The sequence below is a fragment of the Ochotona princeps genome, chromosome 2 (genome assembly GCF_030435755.1).
Source record: "Ochotona princeps isolate mOchPri1 chromosome 2, mOchPri1.hap1, whole genome shotgun sequence".
Taxonomy (NCBI): domain Eukaryota; kingdom Metazoa; phylum Chordata; class Mammalia; order Lagomorpha; family Ochotonidae; genus Ochotona; species Ochotona princeps.
In genome coordinates, this window is record NC_080833.1 from 19,476,196 (window position 1) to 19,489,089 (window position 12,894).

A 12,894-nucleotide genomic window follows, 5' to 3' on the forward strand; every position below is an offset into this window, starting at 1 on the left:
GCAGTTGAGGACGGCTCAAAATCTCGGGACCCTGCACCTGCATGGGAAACCTGCAAGAAGCTCCTGGTTCCTGGCTTTGGACTGGCACAGCACAGCCATTGTGCTCACTGGGGAGTGAATCACTGGACAGAAGATCTTCCTCTCTGACTCTCCTCTCTGTATATCTGACTTCAATAAAAAATAAATCTTTTTTTAAAAAATTGGTAAGTTGGGGCCTGGCGGCATGGCCTAGCAGCTAAAGTCCTTGCCTTGAACGTGCTGGGATCCGATATGGGCGCCGGTTCTAATCCCGACAGCTCCACTTCCCATCCAGCTCCCTGCTTGTGACCTGGGAAAGTAGCAGAGGATGGCCCAAAGATTTGAGACCCTGTACCCGCATGGGAGACCCGGAAAAAGTTCCTGGTTCCTGGCTTCAGCTCGGCGGCTCACTTGGGGAGTGAATCATCGGATGGAAGATCTTCCCCTCTGTCTCTCCTCCTCTCTGTATATCTGACTTTGTAATAAAAAATAAATAATCTTTAAAAAAAAATTGGTAAGTTGAACTTCAATGAAATTAAAAGGTTTTAGTCAATGAAAAATAAGCTGTTTAGAATGGAAAAGACAAGCCAAGGTTTAGGAGAAAATATTTGCACAGTATAAAGGTCTCGAATCTAAAATATACAAATAAGTCAGAATTCAACAATGTGGAACAAAAATTGAGTAGGCATTCGATCACCAGAGGAGTCACTGTATGAGAAGTTCACATCCCATATTGGAGGTCCTGAGTTTAAATCCCAGCTCTGCCCCCGATTTTAGTGCCCTACTAATTCACAGCCTTGGAGGAGCCCAGTGATGGCTCCAGGGTTTGGATTTATACCATATGGGAATTGAACTGACTCCCCATCTGGTCTCTGCCTTGGCCCTCCCATTGCAGACATTTGGAAGTGAAGCAGTGGATGAGATAGCTGTCTCATAAAAATAGGAAAAGAATAGGAGTGGGCAAAGCGCTAAGCAGATGCCTTACCAAAGAAGATATGCAGGTTAAGCTACTGCCTGCAACTCTGGCTCCCCATTACCTGAGTGACTATTTGAGTCCCCTTCCCATCCTGCCGCCTGCTAGTGTGGCTGGGAGAACAGCAGAAGATGGACCCATAACTTGGGTCCTGGTCACCAATGTGAGAAACCCTGATGGAATTCCTGGATCTTGGCTTCAGCCTGGATCAGCCCCAGGCCTTGTAACTGGGGGAGAAAAACGGCAAGTGGAAGAGTCTCTCTCTCTCTCTCTCTCTCTCTCTCTCTCTCTCTCTCTCTCTTTCTCTCTCTCTCTGCTCTGTCCACCTCCTCCCCTCTCCCCACCTCTCAAGATTTTAAACAAGATGTGAAGACACCTAATAAGCACTTGAAAGATTGCTTGACATTAGGAGATTGAAAATTAAAACTAAGATACCACAACATGCTTATTTAGGCTGGCTACAATTAAAAGGAACTGATGATCCGGGTGCTGACAAAGATGTGGACCAGCAGGAACTTCTCTGTCACTGCTGATGGGAAGAGAGAGTGCAGCCACTGCCTGAGGAGGATGGGTTCATACAAAGCTAAACATGCAGGTAACATCCAGTCCAGAGGGTGCAGAAGGTTTCTACGCCTATCACTTTGTGAAAGGATATAGCCTGGATAAGCTGTGTGCAGTGAGATTCCAGCTCTGATTCTCTGGGAAGGCAGAACTCGGAGGCAGTAAAAACCTCAGCGGGGCACCATTTCTGCAGTGCTGCCATGGGAGTGACTCAGCCAAAGCTCCTACCAGCCCTGCTGGTACAGTGCCTGGGGTTCACACAAAGCCACACCCAGGAGTGCAGAGCCAGACAGACATGGAAGTTGGGACTCTGTGTTGTGCATGGAAGATGTGGCCCTGGAGGCCTGTTGTCTGTGTCTGCTCCGGAGCCTGCCAAAAGGAGTGGCAGAACTTGGAAAATACAATGAGAAGTCACCTGGGACAAAAGGCTCTGCCCTGGCTGTACATTCAATTCATAGGATGCTCAAAAACCTGGCACTCCAGAGATCCTGGTTGCTGTTGTTTGGTTCGTTTATCTATCTATTTATTTATTTATTTTTTAGTATTCATTTTTATTTGGGCTGTCAGCCATTAGTCAGTAGTCCACGCGGTGAGTCAGAGCCCAGCAGAGCTGAGAGCCATGATCATCCCCGTGTGCTCCCTCATCTGTGGCAAGGTCGTTTGGCAGCAAGAGGGAAGCCTCCTGGGACTGCTGCAGGGCAGGCCAAGTACACTGAGGGGATGCGCCTTGGATGCCCAAGGCTTGAAGCACTACTGCTGCCGCCACATACTGTTGTCCCATGTGGACTTGAGAAACTGCTCAACTACACGCCCCTGGAGAAGTGACCAGCCCCTGCTGCCCCCAACTACAGCCATCCACGTCCTACCTGGAGCTCTCACCATGTGGGGGAGTAGAGGAGGGCGGTGGTCCCTGTGGCCAGTCAGTCCCCTGAAACACATGCTGCCCAGTAAAGTCCTTGCAGGAATATGTATATTATATATAGAGAGAGAGAAAGGCAGATTTATAGGGAGAAAGAGACAGGGAAAGATCTGTCCACTGGTTCGCTTCCCAGGTTGTCACAACAGCCGGAGCTGAGCCAATCAGGAAACTCTTCCCGGTCTCGCACGCGGGTGCAGGGTCCCAAGGCTTTGGACTGTCCTCAACTGCTTTCCCAGGCCACAAACAGGGAGCTGGATGGGAAGTGGGGCTTCCAGGATTAGAACTGGCACCCAGGGCCCAGCAGCGTGGCCTAGCGGCTAAAGTCCTTGCCTTGAAGGCACCCAGGATCCCATATGGGTGCCGGTTCTAATCCCGGCAGCTCCACTGAAGCTGGGAACCAGGAACCTCCTCTGGGTCTCCCATGTGGGTGCAGGGTCCCAGATCTTTGGGCTGTCCTTGACTGCTTTCCTAGGCCACAAGCAGGGAGCTGGATGGGAAGTGGAGCTGCCGGGATTAGAACCGTCACCCATATGGGATCCTGGGCACCTTCAAGGCAAGGACTTTAGCCGCTAGGCCACGCTGCCAGGCCCTAGTTCAATTATTTAAATATCATTTTGTCTCTTTCTCGGCTCCATCTTGGTGGCGGTGGCAAGGAGGTGCTGCAGCTCGGATCTCACACACGTGCCACCTTTCTTCGCCAGTCGCTGACATGCAGCTGTTCATCCGCGTGCAGGAGCTCCATACCCGAGGTGACCCAGGAGATGGTTACCCAGATCGAGGCTCCTGTGGCCGCCCCGGAGGGCATCGCCCCAGAGGACCAGGTTGTGTTGCTCGCGGGCACCCTGTTGGAGGATGATGCCGTTCTGACCCAGTGCAGGGTGCAGGCCCTGAGCACGCTGGAGGTGGCCGGACACATTCTGAGGGTAAAGTCCACAGCGCCCTGGCCCGCGTGGGCCCGGGGGGAGTGCGAGGTCAGACTCCGAAGATGACCAAGCAGGAGAAGACAGGCCAGGCCAAGCAGCGCATGCAGTACAGCTGGTGCTTTGTCAATGTGGTGCCCACCTTCAGCAAGAAGAAGGGCCATAATGCCAACTCCTAGGGTGCCCCCCGCAACCCTGGCACTAATAAAGCTGCTTCACCCGCTAAAATATATATATATAATTTCCTAAGTGCTGATGCTTTTGGAGCTCCTACTATGTGCCTGGCACTGACCAAATGAAAATACAAAATTATCACACAGCAGAGTCCTACGTGGTCTGGAGGTTGTGGACCAGCAGTTACAGGAAAGTGTGTGAAACACAGGCATTAGAATTCACTCTGAAGCAAGAAGTGCCCTGCCATCATTGCATGCCATGTTCTTAGCTGGACAGAAGACAGGCCATCCACCCACTCGCTCACTCCCCCAAATGGCCACAATAGCTGAAGCTAAGCCAATCCCAAGCCAGGAGCCTCTTCTCGATCTCTCATGTGGATGCAGAGACCCAAGAACTTGAGCCGTTCTCTGCTGCTTTCCCATTGCCAAAAGCAGGAAGTTGGATGGGAAGTGGAGCAGCCAGTACATGAACCAGCATCCAAATGGGATACCAGTGTTTGCAAGAGAAGGATTAATCAATCAAGCCATCATGCTGGGCCTTTTTGTTTTGTTAAATATTTACTTGAAAGGCAGAGTTACAGAAAGCCATGTCATCTATCAGCTGATTTTTGCAGCTCCCCAAATAGCTGCAAAGGCTTGGGCTGGGCCAGGCCAAAGTTAGGAGCCCTAAATTCCAAGCAGGTCTCCCGCATAGGTGTAAGGGGCCACAGGACGTGGGCCATCTTCTGTTGCTTTCCAAGGTGCATTAGCAGGGAGCTGGATTGGAAGTGGAGCAGCCAGGACTTGAACCAATGCCCACATGGGATGCTGGGATCACAGGTGGCAGCTAAACTCTTGCCACAACGCTGATCACTGTTATTTTGGTTTAATTTTGTATAAAATAGGTTCTGGTCCTGATGAGGCCACAAATTGACAGCTACTGGTAGTGATCTCTACATCGCCAGTTTGGTCTTCCCTCATCAATCTCTAATGGCCCTCAAATGGGTGACCAGCAGAGACAGTCCGGGATCACAGTTACAAATCCTAACTCTGCACTACATGCTTAGGCCTCAGGCTGGGCCCAGACCCTGTCCTCGTAGGCAAACGGCTATCCTGCTACCCACTCTGCCCACCTCACTGCATCCTAACAAAGGATCCAGATCACGGTGAGATCATACACATCCAAGTGCCCTGTCAGAGGCTCGAGGTCCTCACCTGGTGCCAGCTGGGCACCGTGCAGGCGCAGCCTCTCAAAAATCCACTGAGAGATACAGAGCATTGATTCCCTTTTGAGAGGTGAGGAAACTGACACCCCAACAGGTTCAGCTCCTCCCATAAGGTATGACAGCCACGGAGCTCCCGGGCAAACCCTGGACCACAGGCCAACTGCAGAGCCCACAGGTTGGGAATTTGTGCTCTCCTGCCTGCCCTGAAGCAAGCTTTGATTCTGGACCTCACTGTGTGTGCTTGCTGTAGCTCTGGATAAGTTTGCTTACCTCCTCAATGGAGTGAAAAAGCAGATTCCATCTAGGGATTGAGGGAGCTGGTTTCCACAGGTTTGTGACCTGCAGGAAGGAGGCCGCTGCCCACCCTCCCAAGTCAGTGGCTACAGCATCAGGCCCTGCAGCAGCTCTCACCTACAGCCCTGCAGCCCAGCTTAGGCCTGCTTCCTGGCTGCAGGATGATTGAGGGAGGTGACCCTTCCCCAGCAGGCCCCTACCCCAGGAGCTGCAGGGACAGGGAAAGCTCCTGAGCACTTCCTAGCTGCCAGGTGCCCTGCAGGCTACAGGGGCCAATAGATCCCACCCGTCCCCTTCTCCAGGAGTTCACGGTCTCTTGGGGGACACAGACATGTAAACAGCCTATGCTAATGCAAGCGCACATGAATATTCAGTAGGCAGAAACAGCCTTCGTGCTCTGGGAGCAAAGAGGCGTCGTTTGCCTGAAACCTTGAAAATGGTACTGGAGAGGAGGGGAAGGGCATGCCCGGTAAGGAACAGCACGAAAGAGACAGGAAGTGGTGGTGGTGGTGGGGGGGAGTACAGGGCTCATCCCTGAAGGGCAAACAGGCCGGGAGAGGCAGCTGCCAAGAGTCCCCAGGGAGGCAGCTGGAGAGCCAGCCAAGCCTAGAAAGGAAACATGGGCTCAGACCATGGGGACCCTGGAATGGCAGAATGAATAAGATGGCCTGGGAGAGAAGGTTCCAGAGCCCATGGGGCCAACTGAGGGGGTGCCCCGACTCCCGCCAAGAGAGGAAATGGCCTCGAGCTCTCCCTGGCATGAGTGGCATCTTAGCATCCCAGGCTGGCTGGCTCCAGCTCTGCCATCCTCCCCTGCCCCACCAGCCCCATAAGTGGATCCAGATGGTCATTCCTGTTTTAGGTCAGTGTGTGTTGGGGGAGGGACAGCTCCAAACCCCATCAATCCTGTTCCCACCCTCCACAGGAGGAGCTTCTTCCAGGCCCCTGCTGTGCTGCTCTGAGCCTGCAAGGCAGTTAGTCTCTGGTGGAGATTTCCCATCTGTCTGTAGGGGAGGAGGGAAGGAACAGGCCAGAGAAGGCAAGGGCAGAAGCCGGAGGGCGCTTCCTCAGGTGAGAGTAGCAAGATGATGTGAGAGAAGGGATGGGAGGGGGAGGACACAGAAGGAGACAAGCCTGGGAGAGAGGCCAGAAGTCAGAGTGGGAGTTGCTTCTCCTTGGGTAGCTGGTCCTTGAGCCCCAGCTTCTACCTTTGCCTAGATCAGAGGTAGGATCGCTTGGGCCCCTTGCATCTGAGCCAGGGACCACCCACCTCCCCAAGCCCTCTATAAAGGCCCAGGGCACAGACAGGGAGCAGGAACCCCACTCCATTCCCACCCTCAGACCATCTGTAACCGGCATGTGATCCTATCTGTATAAGCCTTTGCCAGCCAATCTAAGGAATGTTCATTATGTAAATACAAAGCACAGAGGGCTTACAAAAATGAGCAAGACACAGTGGGCATGGTGCCTTGAATTAACTCCCCATTTGAGACCCCCCCATCCTGCAGTGGAGTGCCCACTCATTCTGGATTGTTCCCCTTCTACTCCAGTGTCTTAATGAATCCTGTAGGCAGGAGACTATAGCCCAAGCACTTGGGTCCTTGCCACCACATGGGAGACCTGGTACCACACAGGCTGGTGTGGATACTTGGGATATGAGGCAATCTCTCCATCTCTCTGAAATATTTACTTCTTGAAATTTGAGCAAGACTTAAAAAAAAATTTGTTGCTGTTTATTTGTGTGAAAGGCAGAGTTAGAGAGCCAAGAGAGAGATCTGTCTGCTGGTTCATTTCCCAAAGGGCCGCAACAACCAAACTGGATCAGTCCTAAGCCAAAAGCTAGGAGCTTCTTTCCGATTTCCAAGTGGGTATAGGGGCCCAGTGACTCAGATCATCCTCCACTACTTTCCCAAGCCATTAGCAGGGAGCTGAATCAGAAGTAGAACAGCAGGGACATGAACTGGCACCCATATGGGATGCCAGTGCCACAGAAGGCATCAGCCCCACAGCACCATCCCCATACCACAAGACTTTTTTTTTTTTTCAAAATTTGTTGGGCCTGCATGGTGGCCTAGCAGCTAAAGTCGTCACCTTGAATGCACCAGGATCCCACATGGGTACCAGTTCTAATCCTGGCAGCACCATTTCCCATCCAGCTCCCTGCTTGTGGCCTAGGAAAGCAGTCAGGGACAGTCCAAAGCCTTGGGACCTTGTACCCGAGTAGAAGAATTGGAGGAGGTTCCTGGCTCTTGGCTTCGGATTGGCAAAGCACGGCCATTGCGGCCACATGGGGAGTGGATCATCGGACTGAAGATTTTCCTCTCTGTATATCTGACTTTCCAATAAAAATAAATAAATATTTTTGGTTTTAAAGATTTGTTTATTTGAAAGTGTTACAGAGAGGAATACACGGAGAGCTTTCTGTATATGCTGATTCACTCCTTAGTCCTCATTAGCAGCCAGGGATGGGCTAGTCTAAAGCCAGAAAACTGACCTATATGTGGTTTCCTGGCAGCACCCCATTTATTTTGTTCATCTCCTGCTACTTTTCTGAGTACACTAGCAGGGAGCTGGATCTGAAGCAAAGTAGCCAGAACTTGAACCCATTAAAAAGCAACATTCAAATGGGAAGCCAGTATTGCAGGCAGCAGCTGTAAGCTACCAGATCACAACTCTGGTCACTCTCTGCCTTTCAATTTTTTGTTTTGTTTTGTTTTAAGATTTATTTCTTTTATGCCTGGATCCCAGACGCCAGCCACCACATGCACGTGGTGAGCTGTCCCGGGGCCTGCTGGGCCCTAGGAGCTGCCCTCTTTGGGGTAAGTCTCTGGGGCTTTGTTAGGCAGGTCCAGGGTCCACCTGTCGCTCTCACTGAGCTTGAGTGGTGGACGGGATTGGGAAGGGGTGGGGCCTTGGGCCTGGGGTTTAAACTTCCAGCAGCTGCCCGCCTGCAGGGGGCCTCAGGACAGGGAGTCTCATGCCTGGATCCCACATGCCAGCCACCACGTGCACGTGGTAAGCTGTCTCCGGGCCTGCAGCCACCCGGTTGTGAGTGGGTCTCAGGACGGGGCATCTCATGCCTGGATCCCAGACGCCAGCCACCACGTGCACATGGTGGGCTGTCCCCGGGCAGCCAGCGTGCCATTTGGCGCCAGACTGTGCCTGCTGGTCACCCAGCCGAGGAGCTCTGGGATTTTGGTTCTTTGAATCTCTGCTTAGGTAGCTCCATGCTGAACCCATAGTGCTTTGGGGCCGTGAATCAATCCTAAAGATTCCCAATGAGAGTAAATCTTCCTCTGAAGAACCTGTAATTACTTAACAATGCTGAGTACCTTGGGCCCGGCAGCGTGACCTAGCAGCTAAAGTCCTTGCCTTTAACGTGCCCAGGATTCCATATGGACACCGGTTCTAGTCCCGGTAGCTCCACTTCCCATCCAGCTTCCTGCTTGTGGCCTGGGAAAGCAGTCAAGGACGGCCCAAAGCCTTGGGACTCTGCATCCGTGTGGGAGACCTGGAAGAAGTTCCTGGCTCTTGGCTTCGGATGGGCATAGCATCGGTCGTTGTGCTCACTTGGGGAGTGTATCATCAGACAGAAGATCTTCCTCTCTGTCTCTCCTCCTCTCTGTATATCTGACTTTACAAGAAATAAAAATAAATCTTAAAAAAAAAAAAAGCTGAGTACCGAACACCAGTTCATTCAAAAGCTAAGGCTCCAGGCTTGTCCAGCAGGATGTCCTATTACCTGACATGATGATGAATCAGCAGACGGGTCACAGTAGGCAGGGCCATGACATTAACTAGCATTCGAGAACCATATCTGGGGGTAGATTGTGTGGGGGATGTGTGGGCCAAACCCTGTGGAAATTCTAGCCCCACTGGTTAGCTCAAGAGTTGGGGTGATGATGGACTAAGCTGGGTGTGACCAAGGAGCTTACCATCAACCACAGGTAAAGGAACCCTCAACAGTCTGGACAGGTCAAGGCAGCAGCACCCGAATATGCATCCTGATTAGGGTGTGGGGTGGGCCGGGCTGCAACGTCCACCAGCTCATACAAGGCCAAATGGAAGGCCAGTCTGAGCCAGGCACTGGCCTAAAACCCTTTTGGCATGTATGAGAACTGGGTCTGGGAGTGGATCAAGTGAAGGAACTTGGGAAACTCCCCTTGTGAGGCATACCTCCCGCTGGTGAACATGTGGTCCAGATCTGGGGGTTGGAGAAGCTGGGCAAAGTAACTCCAACTGCTCGTCAGTGTATGGAAAGGTGATGGATCGTGCGCACTGGGAAGTACTGAGCAAACCTTAGCCCACAAGTAAAATTAGAAACCAGGATAGAACACAGGACATGCTGAGCTAGGTTCTTGCACCAATTGGTCTGTGTGAACCAAGGACGATGAGCCACAGTGTCTAAGGCAGGGGTCGCGACAGGTGAGGAGCTGTGCGAAGCTGAGCCACAGCAACCACTGGCAAGCTTAACACTGGCTGGAAACAGGCCCGGTTGGGGAGCTGGGGGGAGACTCTGGCTGGGTGGAGGTTCCCACTAAGTGGCGCACAGGCTGGAATGGGGGCTGTGTTCTGATCAAGTGTGGACTGGGACTTGACGCACCGGGCCGGGCCAGACTGCAACACATTCTGGTGTTCTGGAGGACCAGGGTAGATGTGGGATGGTCTAGGCTGGGTTTCAACCCCTACTGAGCCATGTGCGAGCTATATGTGGGTATGGACGAGCCATGGCTGGGCTGAAACATCCAATAAGAACCAGTTTAGGTTGAAGGCCAGTTAGGAAAAGCCACTGTCCTTGCTAGGACAGGAGGTGAACTGAGTAGGGCTGGCTCATGGACCCCCTGGTATGCTCGAAATCTGGCACCAGAAGGGGTTCTGATGGAAGAGCCTGGGCAACTCCTCTGATAGGACACAGACCCTACAAATAAGCACAAGAAGCATGGAAGGAAACAGCCCAGAATAGGCCATGGAAAGTGTCCCACTGGCATACATTTGGCATGTGTTGGGGGCAGACCAGGCTGAATCAGTTCATGTCATCCACTGGCAAATCCGAACATCAGAACAGAGTGTGGGTTGTGACAAAAACCAGTGCACAACACGGAATGCCACGGTGAGTTTGCCTGTACCGGATGTGACTGCAGCACCCAACCAGCACGTGTGAGAACCAGGAAGGGGAGGGGGCAGAGCCGGCAGGGGAAGAAGGGGTGGTTCCCTTGCTGGACAGCTACTCCCACTGGAGAGCGTGAGCTGGGATGGGGGCCTCATGTGGGCTAGATCAGGGAAAAGCCAGGCTGGGCTGATTATTCCTACTGGTGCAAACAAAATTAGAGTGGGTGAGGGTTGTTTGGACTTAGCCACAGCATCAGCTGGCAGCAGCTGGCACTAGGGGCTAATTCTGTCAAGTCTAACCACAGAACCACCTGGAGAGTGCATAATCCAGGAGTGAGAGAGACCTGGGAGGGAAATAGTGGGCTCCTCCCTCTTGGGTTACCACTCCCATGGGAGGGCACTAACTAACTAGGACAGAGGCTGGGGTGGCTAGACAGACACTCAACAACATCTGTGAGGGCTGGATAGTTGAGCTGGTTAGATGGAACTAAGCTTCAATACCCTTCGACATTTACGAGAGCTAAATGGGATGTGGGAAAGACTGGACTAGTCTGCTACACATACTGGCAAACCAAGGTAGGGGGCGGGCCTGGTGGGGGTTATTGTGGGTCGCTCTGACTAGGCTGCAGCTCCCACTGGTTGATGTGAGAGCCGAGTATGTGCTGGGCAGAACCAGACTGGACTGCAACACCCATTGGTTCCAGTGGAAGTCTGGACTGAAAACAGAACCAACCCAGCAGTTGCAATCATCAGATGATTGATGGACTGTACTGGGCCTGTACTTGCTAGTACATACAAGAATCTGGTCTGGGAACACCTCAGACAAAGTTTCTTTGGGGATCTTCCCAGTCAAAATGCCAGACTCAGAACCCTAACCAAGAAAAGACAGAAGATAGAACAGGTCAATCAACCACCTCAGCTATATGTTGGCAGCGAAATACTGGACAAATGGAGACTCTGTGTTGGACTATGTCAATCAATGGATTCTTCAAATACCTCATCGTGCTTGGAGTGGCGAGATTGGTGGCGATTCATAACTGGTGAACTATCAAAACCACTTGAGCAAGTATCTCAGAGCATACCTCACATCCAGGACCTGGGGTGGGTGAGAGACTGGGTGGGGCTTCTCCCTCACTATTCCCTTTACCTAAGATATATGAAGGAAACAATATGGAAATAGTGGTCTTACCCACTTTCCTATAGCCCTTGTACCTTTTTACCCTAATTAACAATGTAAAGATTGCCAAAAATGTAATTTAAAAAAAGATGAATTTCTTTTTATTGGAAAGACAGATTTACAGAGAGAAGGAGAGACACAGAGAAAAAAAATCTTCTATTTGCTAGTTCACTCCCTAAATTGCTGCAACGGCCAGAGCTGAGCCAACCATCAGCCTTTTCCAGGTCTCCCACACAGGTGCAGGGTCCCAAGTCCTTGGGAAGTCATCCACCGCTTTCCCAGGCCACAAGCAGAGAGCTGGATGGGAAGTGAAACAGCTGGGATATGAACAGGCCCATGACCAGTAACAAGCTAGGGTATCAACTAAGACACTGGTATCCCATACAGATGTCAGTTCATGTACTAGCTGTGTCACTTTTTTTTAGATTTTTAAAAAAAGATTTATTTATTTTTATTGCAAAGCCAGATATATATAGAGAGGAGGAGAGACAGAAAGGAAGATCTTCTGTCCGATGATTCTCTCCCCAAGTGACCACAACGGCCAGTGCTGCGCCAATCCAAAGCCAGGAGCCAGGAGCTCTTCCAGGTCTCCCATGCGGGTGCAGGGTCCCAAGGCTTTGGTCCATCCTCAACTGCTTTCCCAGGCCACAAGCAGGGAGCTGGATGGGAAGCGGGGCTGCCGGGATTGGAACCGGTGCCCATATGGGATCCTGGCATGTTCTGTTGTGCCAGATTTTGAAATCCCCAGAAAATCATCAAGTCTGAAGTCGGTGCTAAGGCATAAAGGTGTTTTATTCAGGTTAACCTAGGTTTCCCAGTCACCTCCCCCAGCTCAGCAGGGCTGGACAGGGGAGGGGCAGCCATAACCAAGGCTGCAGCAGGATCAGTAGGGAGGACAAAAGAGAAGGAAGAGCGAGCCACAGCGAGAGCTTCAGAGCCCCTGGTTGAACAGCCCAGCGTTCTTATATATTTTAGGCTATTAATTATATAGTCATGATTTAGCAGGCTTCTATTGGTGGGTTTGAAGCAAGCAACTTTCAAAAAGTACAAATTGATGAGGTATAGGGTGGTGAATCTTATCAAACACCAGGTACCTCCTTCCTGAGGAGTGGTCTGCCTACGTGACCTGCCAAGTGTCCTGCTGGGTGTCACATACACTATCAGGCCTGGTGTTCACACAGCCCCCAGCCAAGCCATTAAGGCAGTATTACAAAAGCAGATAATATCTAGGTTCTTCAGTTCAAGGTGAGGATGTTAGCCACTAGGTCACGGCACCGGGCCCTAGATTATTTTTTTGTAAGGCAGATTTACAGAGAGATCTTCCATCCACTGCTTTTCTCTCCCCAAATGGCCACAACAGCTGGAGCTGAGCCAACCCATATCCAGGAGCCAGAAGCCTCTTCCAGTTCTCTCACGTGGGTGTAGGGTCACAAGCACTTGGGACATTTTGTGCTACTTACCCAGCCCATAAACAGGAAGCTGGATCAGAAGTTGAGCAGTCAAGATACAAACCAGTGCCCATGTGGAATGCCGACACTTGAGGCA

The 12,894-nt window shown here is 51.6% G+C and overlaps 1 pseudogene; it reads left to right on the forward strand.

Annotated features, from left to right (window-relative positions):
- Positions 1 to 3,177: 3,177 nt before the first annotated feature.
- LOC101535309 (ubiquitin-like FUBI-ribosomal protein eS30 fusion protein) lies at positions 3,178 to 3,570 on the forward strand (annotated as a pseudogene).
- Positions 3,571 to 12,894: the final 9,324 nt, after the last annotated feature.